At 40.1% G+C, this 19,107-nt stretch overlaps 1 protein-coding gene across 1 annotated transcript in view; it reads right to left on the bottom strand.

Moving 5' to 3' along the window:
* Positions 1-18,230, bottom strand: part of HELT (helt bHLH transcription factor) — a 45,034-nt gene extending 26,804 nt beyond the window's left edge. The window contains exon 1 of the mRNA XM_039330836.1: positions 18,209-18,230. The gene's annotated coding sequence lies outside the window, so the exon portion shown is untranslated. The remainder of the gene's footprint in view (positions 1-18,208) is intronic.
* Positions 18,231-19,107: the final 877 nt, after the last annotated feature.

Here is a 19,107-nt window from a genome sequence, read left to right on the forward strand (position 1 = left end):
GTACTATAAGCTGAGCACCCAAAAAGTGAACAGAAGAGTGTCTTCTTGCCACTTCAGTTGTGGCATATTAATAATGACCCCAAATAGCAGACCTTGAAATTACGGATTATAAACAGAATTATGCTGAGTTTATACATAACAGTCAGCACTGTTCTCTTCTGAGAGTTGATTCCACAAATATACCTAGCCCTTGTGAACTGTATCTTTAGACCATCTAGGGGTGACATGATAGTAGTGTTCCAATATCTACCGAGCTGCCACAATCTATTCTCCAAGGCGCCTAAAGGCAGGACAAGAAGCAATGGATGGAAACTAATCAAGGAGAGAAGCAACCTAGAACTAAGGAGAAACTTCCTGACAGTTAGAACAATTAACCAGTGGAACAACCTGCCTCCAGAAGTGGTGAATGCTCCAACACTGGAAGTTTTAAAGAAGAGACTGGACAGCCATTTGTCTGAAATGGTATAGGGTTTTCTGCCTGAATAGGGGGTTGAAGTAGGAAACCTCCAAAGTCCCTTCCAACTCTGTTATTCTGTTACTTCTCCAGCCAACCCACCCAATTCATTTATTCCCAGAGAAACGTCTGATAGGCTTCCATTTCTGTGACATGCACAGAAACCAAAGGTGCTAAATTACTATGGCAACAGCTTTACCTTGGAATAGTGTCCTGCTTGAAACGAACTAGGCCCCTACAGAAATTATTGAAAACATACTTTTTTCACAGGATTTATAGTAATGAATGTGTTATGATTTGGGGGTTTTATGACTTTATAGTTATGGGATTTTAATATTTTATCATGGGTATTTTATTGTTTATGTTACTTTAAACACTGACAGTTTACCTACTTAAGGCAGGTAATACATCTAATAAATAAAAAAGCAAATAAAGTAATATAATGCTTGTTACAAAATAATTCAACCTATTTATTGCTTTTCATAATATGAAGGTGTTCCAATTTGTTTGAACAGTATTTCCAACTTATATTGTTAGGAATAGCAGGGTTCTTGTTTAAACATTGTTCTTTTAATCAATGGGATAAAATAACTAGGAGCTTTGAGAGAACAAGAATGAATCTGGATTTGTTGGTACTTGAAGGAAGAGTGTGATACTTATAGTATATGGGATTCTCTATCTATAAATAATCAAGACTACTTAAACACATGCAGCACATTCAAAGCAATATAATTTAATGTAAAAACTACAAGCATTGGAAGAAACTTCACACTGATACCCTTTACAGCAATTTTTCTCATACCTCTAAGTGTTAAAAATTATTGTTTAATTGCATAATTAAGTATATTAATGCAGTTAGTTTACAATAGATGAAACAAAACTAAGATAATAAGCTTGCTGATAAAATACATAAAGGAATCCACAGTAGAAGGCCTTTTTATTTGTTTGCTTCAACTGAGTTATCAAACCCACATTCATCTTTAATCCTCAGAAAGTTGCCCAACCTCTTGTTACATAACAGAAGATTAACTTAGAAGAGTGGCAACGGTTATGCAAACTCTCCTACTGTTGTTGAAATACAGTACATGCCAGTTAAAGAGTAGATTGCTCATAATACTTGCTTCTCAAAGCTGTAGTGGACGTCTAGGATGCCATAGATCAGGCTGAACATAGTATTTTGGTGTTCCAATGCATTACTATAATTTGCACAGGCAAATTAAAACTAGCTTTGCAAGTTATAGAGGCCTCCTGTTCAACATTTATGTTACAAAAGTTGGGGTTTTGCTTATCTGTGAAAGAACTATCATGAACAATCATGATGTCATTTTTAATACAAGTGCTTATATGCAACTGCAAACTCTATCTCACACTGGAGAAATGCTTTTTCTAAGAAAAAAAATCCTATGAAATATATTTTTATCATCAAAGAGCAAAGAAAATATGGTTCTTTCATTAGATAATATTGCCGTACAGATTTTTCCCACCAGAAATATACTGGTAGCCTTTGACTGATGACCATAACTGAGCTCAGAATTAAAGCAGGACTTCCTATAGAATCCTAAAGGTGAAATGACAAACAGATTTTAGACTGAGAAGCTTTTTATCCTGAAAACTGTGTAACAAGGTAATATATGCGATGAACAAATTGAATTGTTTCAAAGTTAAGGTTGATGTTTGTACAGTACAAATTAGCTCTGAGCAACTGAATAATTATCATTATTTTTGTTCCTATGTATATAAGGCTAATTCTGCTGATTGCCGATTGCCAGCAATTTGGCAGTTTGAATTTCACCAGGTTCAAGGTTGACTCAGCCTTCCATCTTTCCGAGGTCAATAAAATGAGGACCCAGATTATTGGGGACAATAGGCTGATTCTGTAAATTGCTTAGAGAGGGCTGCAAAGCACTGTGAAGCAGTATATAAGTCTAAGTGCTATTGCTATCTGACATATGAATTGAACAATCAATTAAAACACTTCTAATTCATTTAGAAAGTACAGTGGGTCGAAGTTCTGAAAGTAATCCAACTCTTATGACAGCAGTATAAAGGAGATACAGTTTGACTACTTACTTATAGGATAAAACTTGTATATTTATTGAAGTTATGCTTGGGTTTTCCCCATTCACAATAGGTCCAAACATCCCAGAGATTCAGGCTGGAATCCAAGAGTTTAGGACAGTGATGGCAAACCTTTTAGAGACTGAGTGCCCAAACTGCAACCCCAAACCCACTTATGCATTGTCGGTGCTGGGTGAAGCTGGCCCATTGGGTGGGTGTGGCTGTGGTGATAACAGCAGACTGGGTGGGACTAAAAAGTTCAATCAATCAATTCCAACTTTGCAAGATCTTTTTTTTCCCGCGAGAAGATGAAATTGACTGATTGATTGAACCTTTTTTTTTTTGTACACGGATGGTGAAGGCCTAAAGCGAAAAGGTTTTATAAAACCCAGCTGAAGGCCTAGGACTGGGGCAATGGCACCCGTGCCCACAGAGAGGGCTCTGAGTGCCGCCTCTGGCACCTGTGCCATAAGTTCGCCACCACTGGTTAAGGGTGACACCCAGCTTGATAGGCTGTTTCCTACTGGCATATAAAGCCAACTGAAGACTGCAATCCTGGTCTGGAGTTGGTAAGAGGAAGGTTCTTGTTTATTCTTGTGCAGTTATTAAGAACTTTGCCTTTTGACTGTTTGCAGATGATTACTTTTTGCACCCAAAAATTTATTTTAAGCCATATGCTAAGAGAAGAATCCAGCCATCCAATCACCATTGACATTGTATTGACTTTAACAGTTATTACCAAGTATGTACCCCTTATCAGCCCAGTAGAGGATGTGCTGTGTTTTATAATCCCATGTAATTTGATCTGAATCAAACAAGAAACAGCATTTCTGACTAAAAAACAGGTTGGGCTATATCCGGACCTTTAGGGATCCGTCTTGCTTCCCTAAGCACTCCTGCCATATTTTCCTGAAACACTAATATATTATATGGCATGAAGGAAGTAGTGCTGTAATTTGAGGCTGTTTCTTTAGAGATAATTTCAGGCCAATATCCTGAAAAGTTCAGACGTTTATTTCTATCCCCAACTGGAATTCCTCCTTCACTCATCCTGAAGCTGCTAATATTCTTAGTGAGAAAAAAACAGCAAGTGCTATTTTTACCCCAATATAAATGTGGATTTTTAAAATTCTAATGATACTCTTAGCAGTTTGGGTTAGGGAATATTTAAAAGAGAAAGTACCCTAAGGAAAAGAAAAAGATGTGCTAGCATCACATCTGTAATTAAGGTCAATCCTCTGCAACCGGTTTATTTTTTTAATTGGTTGAATGCTGAAGGGAAATTCCAGTCTGATTGCAACTTACTTCTGTGGTAAATAGAAACAAATAATCATAAATGTATTGGTCACGGGCACACTTTACAGAAAAGCAAACAAAGAGCAACTGTAGGTGAAGAAGTATGGAGAGAAATGTAAATTGTCTCAGCTGGGAACAATCCAGCCAAAGTGACTTTTGTAGCTTCCATTAAACAATAACAGTCTGTTTAAAATTTACCCACATTTCTAACTTTCTCCCAGAGCTTTCAAGAAGCTATCTATTTAGGCAATATTTTACGTGAAAAATAAGAGGTTTTTTTTCTAATAATTTATAAAATAAGATAGGTTAGAGCTAGAAGGCCCATAATCTGATCTGTAAATTCTACGTCTCTCTATGCTGGCAGGTAGCACGGAATGTGGTTACTCACTGAAACAGAGCAGGCAATTTTATATATCATCTCTGGCAATCTTGTTTCCAACCATAAGCTGAAGAACTTGATTTTCCAGCAATGTCAAGTCATTTTTCAACCAGGCAGATTAAATGCAATTAGATATCCATTTGCTTAATACAATATCGGCCATTTGAAATTGTTATTATTGACACAGAGTCCTCAAGAAAGAAAGAGAAATGGAAACCTAAAGACACAATGCTCAGCTCCTCAAAGCAGAAAATTAGATAACTGATTGAAATTTGGGTGCAGTTAAATAAAATTGTGAAAATCATATTTGACATATGCAGGAAAGTCCTGTAAAATAGTTTTGTTTGCAGGTGTTTATTGGTAAATGTATATTTTCTATACTAAAATGTTATCAGTTGATGATTCTGCAGGCTTTTCTGGGTAGAACATCAGTTAGTCTAACTTGATCTGGGGTCATTGAGCACTATTATGATCCCTTTGATGCCCATTGGCTGAACTAAGGGGAGACTGGCATTGTGGCACTATTGTGCTACTTTCCTGAAGAGATCCTCTGCAGTTGAGCTGATTAATGTCTATTTCTGCTATTGCTATAACACAGATCACAACATTTCCCTTTTGAAAGGTACAAATGTGAGTTAATTAAATTAAAATCAAAGTAATTGTGCTAATATGATTTATCCCTGTCTAAATATTTTCCATTTTCATCTTAACAAGGAAGCTATATTGGAAAGGCACAGGCATTTTTGAAGACTCAAATTGCATACAGATAGTCCTTGACTTATGGCCATAATTGGGACCAGGATTTCTTAGCAAAGGGATTATTAAATGAGTTATGCATGATTTTATAATCTTTTTTTTCCCATGGTTGTTAGGTGAATGTTGTAGTTGTTAAATGAATTATGCAGTCATTAAACAAATCTGGCTTCCCCTATTGACTTTCCTTGTCAGAAGCTGGCTGGGAAGTTTGCAAATGATAATCACATGACCCAGGATGATACAGCCATCATAAATATATGCTGGTTGACAAACACCTAAATTTTGATAATGTGATCATGGGGATGCTGCCATTGTCATAAGTGCAAGGATCTGTTGTAAGTAACTTTTTTCAATGCCACTGTAATGTTGAATAAATGGTTGTAAGTCAAGGGCTATATGTACTTCTTTGTAAAGGGCTTATTAATTGATCAAGGAATCACCTGATTCCTATATCCAGTTACTCTAGAACTTATCTAAAAATTGCTTTGCTTCATATTTTATCTTTTTTCTGATTTGACTTCTTCCTTGCTTCTCCATCTTACCAAAGGTGGGATGCTCTCACAAAATAGCTGGTATGATGGTATGATCTGTTATAAAACAGCCAGAGGGCAGGCTGTTAAAATGATACCCTGCTCTGCTTTTTATCCACTCCAACTCACATGTATTTGATACATACTGTAGATCAGTGGCTCCCAACCTTTTCCATACCCTGCACCCCTAGAACGCTTCTGATATATTCTCGCACTCCTTACAAAAGTTCAAAATAACAGCAATAAATTACGCATATACACTATAATTTGGAAAACCCAAGTTTTTGCATCCCCTGGAATATTGTCTCGCACCCCCAGTTAGGAACCCCTTCTGTAGATGTATGTAAATATAATGTTATATATATATATATATATTTCCAAACAAAGCACTGAACTATTGGCATTCAATCATTTTTATTTTCTATAATTATCTGTTGTTTCCTATGTAGAGTCTAAAGCATTCTTTAAAAAATTATGCTAGAGCCTGGCCCTGTATCTTAATTCCTTCCTTAATTCCTTATTCTGTATGGGTAGTAAGATAAAGAGGGGAAAGGGGCATTAGTCTGAAACAAAAATAAAAATAAAGACTACAAGATGCAAGAAGGGAGTAAGCGAATAGAAGAATTGCAAACACTGAAATTGCAACAAAACCTTTACTCAAAATTCAGAAATGTTGTAATTTATCTGGGAAAAAAAATGCAATATTGCTGAGTTGAGGGGAGAGAATGGAGGGGAGAGAAACATTTTCCAGAAAGGATTCCTATAAAATCCCAAATGTGCTTTTTCAAAAGGCAAGTGAACTTTGTTTTTTTCTTGAAGATTTTTTCACTTCTCATCCATGAAGCTTCTTCAGTTCTGATTGAATGGTGGAGGATGGAAGGATTTATATTCCTTACAGTTATCTGATCGTTAGTACTCTTTCTGAAAGTTGTTGAGGCCACTTGGAAGTTTATCTGTGCCCTCAATGTCCCCTGAATAGTGCAAATGGGTGTGGAGCCTTCTTGGAATTGCTGAAAGGACCGTATTGTAAACAGGAAATAGGTGGTGCCTTATCCCTATCCCTCTGTTGAGAAAGGGCTGTTCAGTCTTAATGTAGATGGCCTCTTTGATCCCGCTTTCAAACCAGTGGTCTTCTCTGCCTTTTGCTGCCTTCAAAACCTCCAATGATATGATTTTCTGACTGAAAATATCCTATCCCCATCCACTTCCATTCACTAATGCCTAAGATGTCAATTTATAGCTGTCTCCTTTCGTCTTTCATCATATTGTGTTCATGCTTCTTTCATTGCTAGTATAATTCTATCTTTGTAGCTTCAGATTTTATTCTTCCGTATGGCAACACCAGCAAGTATATATCTGAAGGCTTTAATCTAGCAATGTCATGGACACCATTAGAACTCAGCTGTTCCTCAATAGCAGGTTGAGTGCCATCTGACCTGAGGGATCCTTCATCTGGCACAATATTGTCACTCATTTTATATTTTTTACATTCAGGAGTTGTTATGTCCTGGGCCTGCTGAGTCATTCAGCAGGTGCAGGAGGCTGCAGAGAGGCCCAGGCAGAAACGTGAATACCCAGGACCAGACAGGCTGTCTCCCGCCTTGTGCACATGCGCAAGGTGGGAGAAATGCCTTGCATTGCTTGGTTGATGCTGTCCCAGCAAAGGGGTATAAGAGCAGTTCGCGCCATTTTGTTTTTTGGTTCTGTTGTGAATGGAATAAAGACAAGACTGTTTGTTACTCCTGCTCGTCTCAATGCCTTTTACTTGGAACAGAACATTGGCGACAAAGGTGGGATGTACTGCAAGGGAACCAACGAAAGAAGATAGGCTGACTCACCAAGAGAAGCCTGAAGCGCTGGGAAGTTCGGCGTCCGAAGATCGCGACTCTGCCTGCCAGTACGAGAATGCTGGAGGAGAGCTCGGCAAAAGGGACCCCTTCTCAAACCTTGCAGCATGAGGCGTTGATGAGGCTACTGGGTAGTAACGATGTCCAAACTAGGCCATCTCTCTAAATTTGACACAGCTCATCCGGAATGCTGGAGCTCTCATGTGGCCCAGGTGGAGAACTACTTTAAGGTAAACCAAATCCGAGAAGGCAGTCTTAAAGCTGCTACACTCCTGTATGTCTGTGGGCAAGAGACTTTCGATATTGCAGAGAATCTGGTTGCCTCAGCACCACTTGAATCAATTGCTTATGCTGAGCTGAAAAGAATGCTTAGAGAACATTTTGAACCAAAGCTTTCAGTGATTGCATGGTGGCATGCATTCGAGCAGAGGGACCAGAGGCCTGGTGAGTCTGCTGCGGATTTTATTGCTTCGTTATGACAAGCAGCTAGGCCATGCGAATTCAAGGACCTGGAAGAGAGACTTCGGGATCGTTTAGTTTGTGGACTGAGAAGTCGTGAGTTGCAGCAGAAGATCTTTGCAAAGGAAGATGTCTTGTTCCAAGACGCGTTGAGAGAAATTTCAGCAGAAGAAGTGGCGGGCGGAGCTGTGAAGTCCTTGCGGCTCACCAAGAACCCTCCAACTTCAATCTCTGTCCATCAAGAGGTCGCTCGAGAAGAATCCAAACAGGAACCAGAGATGGAAGTGGACAGACTACAGCAGCCAGTGGAGAGAAGGCCTCAAGAATGCAGAGACAAGACAACCTCATTCCCTCGGTGTTTGGGATGTGGAGGGTGCCACAAGCACTCCGATTGCCGGTTCCGCTCCGCCATTTGCCGGGCATGTGGTAGGTAAGGCCACATTGCCTCTGTCTGTTTGGGTCGCCAGAAGGACCAGTCTTCAGAAGAATTGCTTCAGAAAGGTATCAGGGTCCCCAGCCAGAACAGGGTGGGTTTTTGCTCATCCTGTAGAAGCATTTTTAAAACTGGGGCCCATAGGCTGCTCAGAAAGAAGCTTCAAATTGATGTGAAGTTGCAAGGGGTTCCCTTATCAATGGAGTTGGACACAGGGTCCGCTTTATTGATCATTTCCCAAGACACTTTCAACAAGATTTATTGTAGAAGCGGCCTACGAGTTAAACTCAGGCCTTCAAATTTAATTCTTACTGATTTCCAGAATTCCAGAGTCAGCATGAAGGGGGAGGCCACGCTCAAGGTGCAGCGTAGGAAGTTTGAAGGGTTGCTAGATGTGGTGGTAGCTGGGGGTGATCGCACGAGTCTTATTGGACTTGATTGGTTCGAGGCCCTTGGAATCCAAGTGACTGGACTTCACAGTTTGCAAACAACAGGCCTCACAGAAGTTTGCAAGGAGTTTGCTGATGTGTTCAGTTCAGAGCTTGGCTCGTACAAGGGGCCTCCCATTGCTTTACGTTTAAACCCAGCCATCGCACCCATTAGGATTAAGCCCAGACGGGTGCCTTTTGTGTTGAGGAATAAGATTAATGCAGAGCTGGACAAGCTGCTCCAGCAGGGCATCTTAGAGCCCATAGACAGCAGTCCTTGGGAAACCCCAATAGTCACACCACTGAAGGCAAATGGGGAAGTCCAAATTTGTGTGGACTATAAGTGTACACTTAACAAAGCCTTGCAGCAGCACTCGTACCAGGTGCCCGTGGTGAGCCACATTCTGGCTTCCCTCAAGGGAGGCCACATTTTTGCTAAACTTAACTTGGCTCAGGCCTATCAACAATTACCAGTTGATGAGGCAACGGCAGAGGCCCAAACAATTGTAACGCACCAGGGAGCGTTTAAAGTTAAAAGGCTGCAGTCTGGGGTTAATGTAGCCCCTGGCATCTTCCAGAGAGTGATGGAGAGAACGCTCTGCAATATTCCAGGCAATTGCCCGTACTTTGATGATGTCTTCATCGCTGGGGAATCATCTGAAAATCTGACTGAAAGGCTTAGAGCTTTCTTGCTGCGTTTCCGCCAAGCGGGGCTGAAGCTAAAGCAAGACAAATGTAAAATTGGAGTCACTTCCACAAAGTTTCTGGGGTTCCGTATTGATGCTGAAGGCATCCATCCTGCTGAGTCTAAGCTTAAAGCAATTCAGCAGGCCCCAAGTCCCAAGTCCAAAAGCGAACTCCAAGCTTTTCTGGGACTGTTAAACTTTTATTTACCATTCATTCCTCTCTCACAAGGCTGCAGTGGTTGAGCCGTTACACCGGCTCTTGGATAAACAGGCTCCATGGCTATGGACAAAAGTCCACGAAAGGAGTTTTGCAGAGGTCAAGGCCTTGCTATCTTTAAATGCGGTTCTAGCGCATTTCAATGAGCACTTGCCTGTATGCATAGCCTGTGATGCATCGCCTTATGGGATTGGGGCTGTGTTGAGTCACTTGAAGGCTGATGGGACACAAGTTCCTGTAGCCTACTATTCTAGGATCCTACCATCTGCTGAACATAATTACGCACAGATAGGGAAGCCTTGGCCATAGTGGCTGGCATAAAGAAATTCCATGACTTTCTTTATGGCTGCCATTTCACGGTCTTTACAGACCATAAGCCACTGCTGGGGTTGTTCACAACCAATAAGCAAACCCCACACATCATCTCTCCTAGAATGCTGAGATGGTCAATTTTCCTGTCAGCATATGACTACACAGTGGTTCATCGGGCAAAGAAATGGGCCAGGCAGATGGCCTCAGCAGATTACCTCTACACCTAGTAGAGTCAGATCCTGCTCCAGCTCACCACCTACTTTCCATTCAGGAATTACCTGAGTCTCCCCTCAATGCTAGGGACGTGGCTGCTGAAACAACCACTGATCGCACGCTTACACGCGTGCTGACATGGGTGCTGTCAGGATGGCCTGACATGTGTCCCGGCACAGAGTTCCAGAGTTTCTGGAAGAGGAAGCCCGAGTTATCCACCTTCAAGGGGTGTGTCCTATGGGCCAGCAGGGTAGTTATCCCGGCCTCATTACAGATTAGAGTCTTGCTCTCTCTGCATGAGGGACATCTGGGAATAGTCAGGATGAAGGCACTTGCACACAGCCATCTTTGGTGGCCTGGGCTCAATAAAGAGATTGAGGCCCAGGTGCACGGGTGCACTGTTTGCCAACAGTCCTGGCCTGAAATGCCTCAGGCCTCTGTACATAGGTGGGAGGAGACACATGCCCCTTGGTCGAGGGTTCATATCGACTGCGCTGGACCCTTTCAGGGACAATTCTTCCTTCTCCTCATGGACAGCCATTCCAAGTGACTAGAGGTCATTCCAGTCTCCTCCACTACTACTGCCAGGACCATCCAGGTGTTGAGAGGGATCTTTGCCTCTCATGGACTTCCAGATGTCCTTGTCTCCGACAACGGACCCCAATTCTTTTGAGTTTCAGGCTTTTCTACAGGCCAACATGATCCATCAGGCTACATCTGCACCATTTCATCCAGCTTCCAATGGCCAGGCTGAGCGGATGGTGCGCACAACCAAAGATGCTTTAAAGAGAATCACTCATGGCAGCTGGCATCACAGGTTGGCTGACTTTCTCCTCTCACACCGCACCACACCTTGCACAGCCACTGGGAAGAGCCCAGCTGAACTCCGCTGGGGTCGCAGGCTCATTACTAAACTGGACAGGTTGCACCCAGACTGGGTGGCGTCACAGGTGTCACAGCCGCGGGCACCTAGGAGACTACAGGTGGGCGATCCGGACTGGGCAAGGAACTATGGCCCTGGACATTTCTGGGTGACAGCAGTGGTATGCAAGATCTCTGGGCCGCTCTCATATGAAGTGGCCTTGGATGATGGTCGGGTGATCTGGCGACACATCGATCAACTGTGCTGGAGGCTTTCCAGCCACACTTCCACTCCTGGCTCTGCTCTCGGTGAGGAGGAGGACCACAATTACGATTCTGCAAAAGCAGAACTTCCCAGGCGTCAGTAGGGGATCTTGCCATGGAGGCAGCTCCTGACTCTGGCACCGGCACCAGGTCAATGGACATTGCCTGCAATTGATTTTTCAGGACAATCCATCTGCTGTCTTGGGCTCATAGTACAGTGCTCCCAAGAGGGGTCCATTGTGGACTTGGGGAATTCCACCTCACCAGTGGACTTGGGGAATTCCACTCCACCAAGAAACTCTGGCCTGGGTTCAGAGGATCCAGCCAGTCAGCAGCATGGGAGGTCGCCTGCATCTTAGGGGGCTTCACAGTCCTTGCCTGTCGAGCCTGGCAGCCGAGTTTGCAGGCCAGGACATCACAACCGCTCCAAGAAGGTCAGAGTGAGCAAGAGGTCCACCCAAACGCTTACAGGACTACGTAAAATGCCTGTCAATATGTGGACAGGTTTAAGGTTATTTAGAAATCAAAACGCACTCAAAAGAACAAGTGTTCAGTTATAGTCATGCACAATAGTAAATATCCTTGTGGGAGAGATAAAGGATTGATAAGGTATTATCTGTGTAATAGTAAAGTATTATGTTTTGAAATAAGAGGGGAGGGGTGTTATGTCCTGGGCCTCATGAGTCATTCAGCAGGTGCAGGAGGCTGCAGAGAGGCCCGGGCAGAAACGTGAATGCCCGGGACCAGACAGGCTGTCTCCCGCCTTATGTGCATGCGCAAGGCGGGAGAAATGCCTTGCATTGATTGGTTGATGCTGTCCCAGCAAAGGGGTATAAGAGCAGTTCACGCCATTTTGTTTTTTGGTTCTGTTGTGAATTCAATAAAGACAAGACTGTTTGTTACTCCTGCTCGTCTCAATGCCTTTTACTTGAAAACAAAACAGGAGTCGTTTACCATTGGCTACTCCTACACAGCATGAACTGATGCCTTTGCCATTGTCACTAAAATGATCTGCCTCTGGCCTCTTTCTATATTGTTGCTTCCCAGTATAAGTCCCTGCTTGCTTTAGCTCAGTGGTTCTCAACCTTTCTAATGCCGCGACCCCATAATACAGTTCCCCATGTTGTGGTGACCCCCAACCACTTATACATCACTGGATGCCAGGGGCGTGGCCAAAGAAAAGGGGGAAAAAATGGCGGACAGCCTTGTTTGGCGACCCCCGTGAAATGGTCGTTCAACCCCAAATGGGGTCCCGACCCACAGATTGAGAACCACTGCTTTAGCTGGATAGCTAGGATCACCTTCACACCTTGGGTGACCCTGCTGGATTATATATTCTTGGCATATGCTCTGGACATTCTTCACACATACACACACACACATACACACACACACCCTGCCACAATGAAGCATCACAGAATGATGTGGAGGATAATTCCATGACATACTGTATCAATAAAAATACAAATCTTTTTTAATATAGTTGTGATGGCTGCAAAGACAAACTAAGAAAAGGGGGGGGGAAGACATAATATCAACAATAACTGATTCTAAATTTAAACTTGTAGAATATGCAGTAATGGTGCATTTTTGCAGCAGGCATAAATAGTAGAATTTTAACTAAATTTAAGCAAGAACGGCTTCCATATGTTTTATATGTTATGTATAAGCTTTGAAAACCATATGATAAATTTTTATATATATCTTACTGCACAATTATTTCAGTTAAGTGAATCATATGGTTCTTAAGTGAACCGTCTTCCCCCATTAACTTTGTTGGTGAGAAGCCAGCTGGGAGGGTTACAAATGGCGATCACATGGCCCCAGAACAGTGCAGTTGTCATAAACACACATTAGTTGTCAAGCACTCAAATTTTGATCACATGACTATGCTGCAATGGTTGTAAGTGTGAAAAACAGTGCCATTATAACTTTGAACCGTCACTTAACAAATGCTTGTAAGTTGAGACTATCTGTATTTATCTATATTGTTTTTAGGAGTGCTTTTCTGCTATTTTTACAGTTATAAATAATATAATGGACATGTTGTATTAGTTCAAAATTTCATATTCCTTTTTTTCTTTGATATCATGAAAACAATTCAATGTGCTTGGTGTCTCTTATTTATTTTATATTGAGCATTAATTAATTAATTAAAAGTTCAGTCATTATTGTCCATGAGGGCAATATAAGAAGGGGACGACAGAGAATGAGATGGCTGGATGGAGTCACTGAAGCAGTGGGTGTGAGCTTAAATGGACTTCAGAAGATGGTAGAGGACAGGAAGACCTGGAGAAACGTTGCCCATGGGGTCGCGATGGGTCGGACATGACTTCGCAACTAACAAAAAAAAAAAATGAATTCTGTCTTTTTGGAAACATATTTCTATGTTTAAATTTTAAAAATACATTAAAAAAGAGTGAATCATTTAGATAACTTCTCTACAGAGAAAAGTTATATCATCAGAGAATTAATAAGAAAAGAACATCCAAAATACTGAATAGTTAAAAATGGTCCTGATAAGGCCATTAATTCATTCCCCATTTCCTCTTTCATGTGACAGACTCTATCACTATCTGCATGTTTATTCTTAAATAAATGCAAATTCACCTGCAAATCAACTCTATTGATATCAGTGGCAGAAGCATAGAGGTGTGAACTTGTGTCATTGTTTGTACAAATCATCTTTCAGTTAATTCCTCACCCACAGCTTTAGAAGATATGATTTCTATAGGCAAAGTTAGGATCCCAGTGTGACCATTCTTCTTACTAACACTGATCTATTTCTGAAGTATGGTGCATATGATTGTGTTCAGATAGATACTCAAAATCAGAATGGAATAATTTCAGAAAGAGAAGTTTTGGTCTTGTGGTTAAGGCACCAGAATAAAACCAGGAGACTTTGAGTTCTAGTCCCATCTTAGGCATGAAAACTGGCTGGGTAATTTTGGGCCAGTGATACTCTTTCAGCCCAACTCAGAGAGGAAAGCGGAAGGAAGAAGGAGTATTAGGTATGTTAGCCAACTTTAACTATTTATAAAAAATAATAAAGGCGGGATTAAAAGAAATCAAAAATAAAAAGAAGGCACTTTCAGATGGCCACTTTGTGCTGCTGCTCCAGGATCAGCATATATCTCTCCCTCTCATGTCTCCTTCTCACTACTGTTCTTCGACATCCTGTCAGTTAACTCTCTGCTTAGTGTAGTGCTTCACCAAAAGTTTTTGCAATGGTAACAAAGCTGATGGGCAGCTTCTTTTTGAGGGAATTCTCACTATGTTATTCTTTAGGTTCCCATAGTATCTACAGCTTCCCCTTGAGGCTAACAGACCAAAATGCTGCATGATCTTTTCATCTCTTTTTAAAATGGAGCACTAATAACCTGTTGTTTGTTGTTCTTCCATACAGATATTTCAAATCCCAGAAAAGCAAATATAGGGCACATCAAGGGTGAAATTTGGAACTGGGACATTCACTGGATGTTGAGTTATGTGTGTGTCTATTGGCCAGCTGGGAAGCAGCCCTGATCAACTCAGCTGAAGATCTGAGTTTTGAGTGGGTTGACATTGAGGAAGGTTTAATATGAATATGTTTCTGAGGGTTCAAGAGACAGTTATGGCTGTATGGACATGACCCCTCTTTGCTTCAGAGTAACATTCCCCTGGCCACGGTTTTTGAGCCTGGACACAGTATTATGCTCAAATAGCAGTCAGTAGACATTAGTTTGCTTCTTCTCTCTTAAATACAGTAATCCAAAGACTGTAAGTTTTCAGTCTTCTTACAACTATCACAGGTAGTCCTTGACTTACAACCACAATTAAGCCCCAAATTGTTGCTAAGCAAGACAGTTGTTAGTTTTGCCCCATTTTACGACTTTTTTGCCACAGTTGTTAAGTGAATCACTGCAGTTGTTAAGTTAGTAACACAGTTGTTAAGTGAATCTGGCTTCCCATTGATTTTGTCAGAAGGTTGCCAAAGGTGATTGCGTGATCCTGGGACACTGCAACCATCATAAATATGAACCAGTTGTGAAGCATCTGAATTTTGATCATATGACCATGGGGATGCTGCAACAGTCATAAGTGTGAACAACTGTCATAAGTCACTTTTTTCAGTGCTTTAAATGAATGATTGAGTACTACCTGTGTTAGTTAGAACAATGAATGGACTGATCTGATGGGATGGGCTGGAATATATTTGAAAAACATTGTTTTTACCTGCACATAGTCTTAAACATATATTTTAGTTGAAGCAGTAGGTGTGAACTTAAATGGACTCCAGAAGATGGTAGAGGACAGGAAGACCTGGAGGAACGTTGTCCATGGGGTCACGATGGGTCGGACACGACTTCGCAATTAACAACAACAACAACATTAAGTGCATAATCAGATCAACTCCAAGAATCCAAAGAGACATTTAATTGAATAGTTAGTCAATTCCTACTTTTTAAGTGCATGGATATCTTGAGCAGATAAGCAAAATTATTTTTCTGAGAGGAAAATACTGGGAGTCATAGAAAAACAGGTATTGACAAATATTCTTGAATAGTGAACATAGAGACAGAAATATAAAAAGTCAGTGCTGTATGCAATCACCAATTGGACAATCTGCTTTAAAAGTTTCATATTTTCATTGGGTATATTGATGGTCATCTCAAACACTTTTTATATTGATGCCCACTTACAGAAACTCTTGTTTTGAAATCAGAGGCTAGTACTTTTATTAAGGTTGGCCACACATTATCTACTTTGAGTGCCCCGAGACTCGCTTTTTATCCTCCAAGCCCAAGTTGTTAAGGTTAAAGTTACTTAACTTTTTAGATATCAGGGTATCAGGTGATGTAGTCCAAAAAGTACAAAATGGGGAAGAAGCAAAGAATCTTTGAGATTAAAAAGATAAAGACTTGTTTCATAAATCCATCCATAGGGAAGGGGTTTGCAACAATTCAGAACAGTTCTACTGACCTCATTCAGGTTTGTTTGTTTTTCAATTTCCCTGTCTACCCTGTAGCTTTGGAAGTTCCTTCTAATCTCTTTCTAAGCACTAATCAGATTTTACCTTTTTTAGTTTTTTTTAAGATCAGCCAAAGTTATCGTCATTTAGCTGGGCTACATATTTAAATTAAGTTACTTATAGCATTACATAGTGAAGAAGCATTAAAAGACTATTTCAAATTTACAATATATCCAGTTCCTCCTGCATTGCCTGCGCAAAGCATATTGCTTTGTTTATTTTATCATTATGAGAGAAAATTGACAAAACCCAAACAATCTAGTTAGTTAACAGATGGTCTTGCTCTCCAAGCCGAGTTTGCTAACCTTTCAGTAACATTCTGCGTAAGAAGGATGGAATGTTGCTGCATGTTTGAGGATTCAAAAATAGATCTGCATGTGTGTTTGACTTTCAAAGACAGGTTAAGGAAATTGAGGGAATGAAAAAGAACTCCAAGAAGATCACTAGAGTTTGATCCACTTTTAGATGTGATTTCTGGCTTTGGTTAACGCAAAGGAAGGTAGTTCAAAAAATCTTTGTTATGTTTGTAAATAAATCCTGGATTATTTGTATAACAATATTCAGAAGAGTCAAGGTCATTTTTAATCATCTCGCAGAAAATCTTTATTTTCCTTGCAGTAAACTTAGTTGATTCTAGTTATTTTTCTACTGCATTTTGCTCGTTTCAATGTTTATGTTTAAAAGGTAAAGGTAGTTTGTCCATCCATCCCATTCAACTGGAAGAGTTTCAACTGAAGATCTATCTCCTCTCCTAAAGTCTCACCCTTTGAAAGCTGTTCCTCTAGAAATTCCTCCAAATGTCTTTCTCTTTGGCTGGTGATGAAACTGTTCTCTGTTAGAACAACCTCAGAAACTGGTTGTTCCCTCTGTGTCAAAAGGAAAAGATGCAGGATAGGAAAAGCCAAGAGGGAGCATTTGAAGTTGCTTCAGGTAGGAAGTGCCTTCAGATCAGGTGCTCAATATTTAGCTAACCAGCCAATTCTTTCCCACTTGGGGAAGATGCAAGATAGGTGAAGCCAAAAATCAATTTGAAAATACATTTCCCTTCTTTTCAAGCACTGTTGCTTAGTTCTTAACCTACCCCAAATCTTTCTTCTTTTGGAAAAACACAGATAAATTGTTTAGTTACCTTTAATAAATCTGCACTTACATTATAAAAAGACTATACAGTGGTTTTAGCTAGACCAATAGTTTTATCTAGGAGAAAAGGGGGTGATTTCAAGAAGTTTATTCAAGGGAAAAAATTAGCACATTTGCTTATTTAGAATTACTACAGGGAAGTCTGCAACATAATGTTTGAGCTTGCTTATGGACATGCAATAATAACTACTTTGAGTGCAGGAAAAAAAAAACCAAGAAAAGAGAATGGAACAAAATGGATAAAGGCAGTTGTCTACTAAAGACTGGCAACTTAAAATTTGTGGACTTTAACTCCTAGAATTCCTGGCCAGCATGTGAATTGAAGTCTACACATCTTAAAGTTGCCAAGTTTAGAAAATGCTGTTCTAGATGCAGGCTGCATTAGTCTTTTGCTGGAGGTCCTATTTCTACCACCAAATATTCATAGTCCATGTATTTATACAGTAGCTATTCAGCAATCATTAAGGATTTAGATTCAGTTAGTTCTTAAAGTTAGCAAAGAAGCTAGTCTGCCCTTTAATATCAATTATGAAATTTGAAGTAACTTCACTTCATTTTAAACAAAAGCAACAAAAATGGATAGACACCAATTTCAAAATGTCAATGTGTTTTTTTATTTATATACGGAAAGTCTCATTTGGACAAGCAATGTGTGGGCCATCCAAAGTTCACAGAAGTTTTGCTCAACGTAAAAATGGAATTGAAAGATTGAGCTGAATTTGGGGAAAGAGAGGAAACTTGAACTGAATTAAGGGCATATAAATGTTTCATAGAAAAGAAAGGGGTCCCTGAAAGAACACATCTATCCCTCTGATACATCAATATCTCTGGATTCTGAGGCACCAAGTTTACATACAATCTTACCTTTTGTGTGCGGCTCCAAGAATCACCAAAAATTCACTGCCAAATTTTAATGGAAAGAATAAATACATGAACAGGAATAAAAGTAACAGTATTTATTATAAAAATAATATACATTTAATTCTTGTCCTAGCTGACAAGTTCAGGTTTTGGTGCTACTACTCCAAAGTCAAGCATGGTTCTCGGATGAAAAATATTGGGCTAAACAACAACAAGAAAAAGATTTCATTTTGATGTATGCCAATTGGTATACAAAGTGACAAAGTTGTTGTTATTGTTGTTGTTATTATTATTATTAAGAACAAAATAATAACAGATGAAATTGCCTGATCCCATTGCTTCACACAGTGCAGTATTTTCTGCAATTACTGCCAGCATCTGATATTGAATTTTTTCCAACTGTCTATGGAAATAACATGGATTAAAAAAAAAGAAGAGAAAAAAGAAATATATTAAGAATAACGTAGATAAATACTTGATTTCTGACTTCTGCCATCTTTGTTCTCCAACCGTTTTCAGTTTGAATGTGATCTTTAAGATTCTCTGAATGGTGCTATGTCTTTTCAATAATTTTATGATTGTTTGCATCCACCACATACAGTACAATTTTTCATCTTATGGCATTTCCAGCATAATTATATAATTTGTCCATTTTGGCAATTATTGATGGAGTTTTATACCATCTGTAAAACATTTTATATCAGTTATACCACACACACACACACACACACAGAGTGTATGTATGTATGTATGTATGTATGTATGTATGTATGTATGTATGTATATATATATATATATATATATATATATATATTTGTTTTCTGAGGTTTTCGCAGGTATTTGTATGTAGGTCTTTGGTTGTTCGGGTTTTCTCCCACGTAAAATTGGAAGTGTCTTGGCGA

This window comes from Crotalus tigris, unplaced genomic scaffold (genome assembly GCF_016545835.1).
Source record: "Crotalus tigris isolate CLP2741 ecotype Arizona unplaced genomic scaffold, ASM1654583v1 scf7180000024432.2438137, whole genome shotgun sequence".
Lineage (NCBI taxonomy): Eukaryota > Metazoa > Chordata > Lepidosauria > Squamata > Viperidae > Crotalus > Crotalus tigris.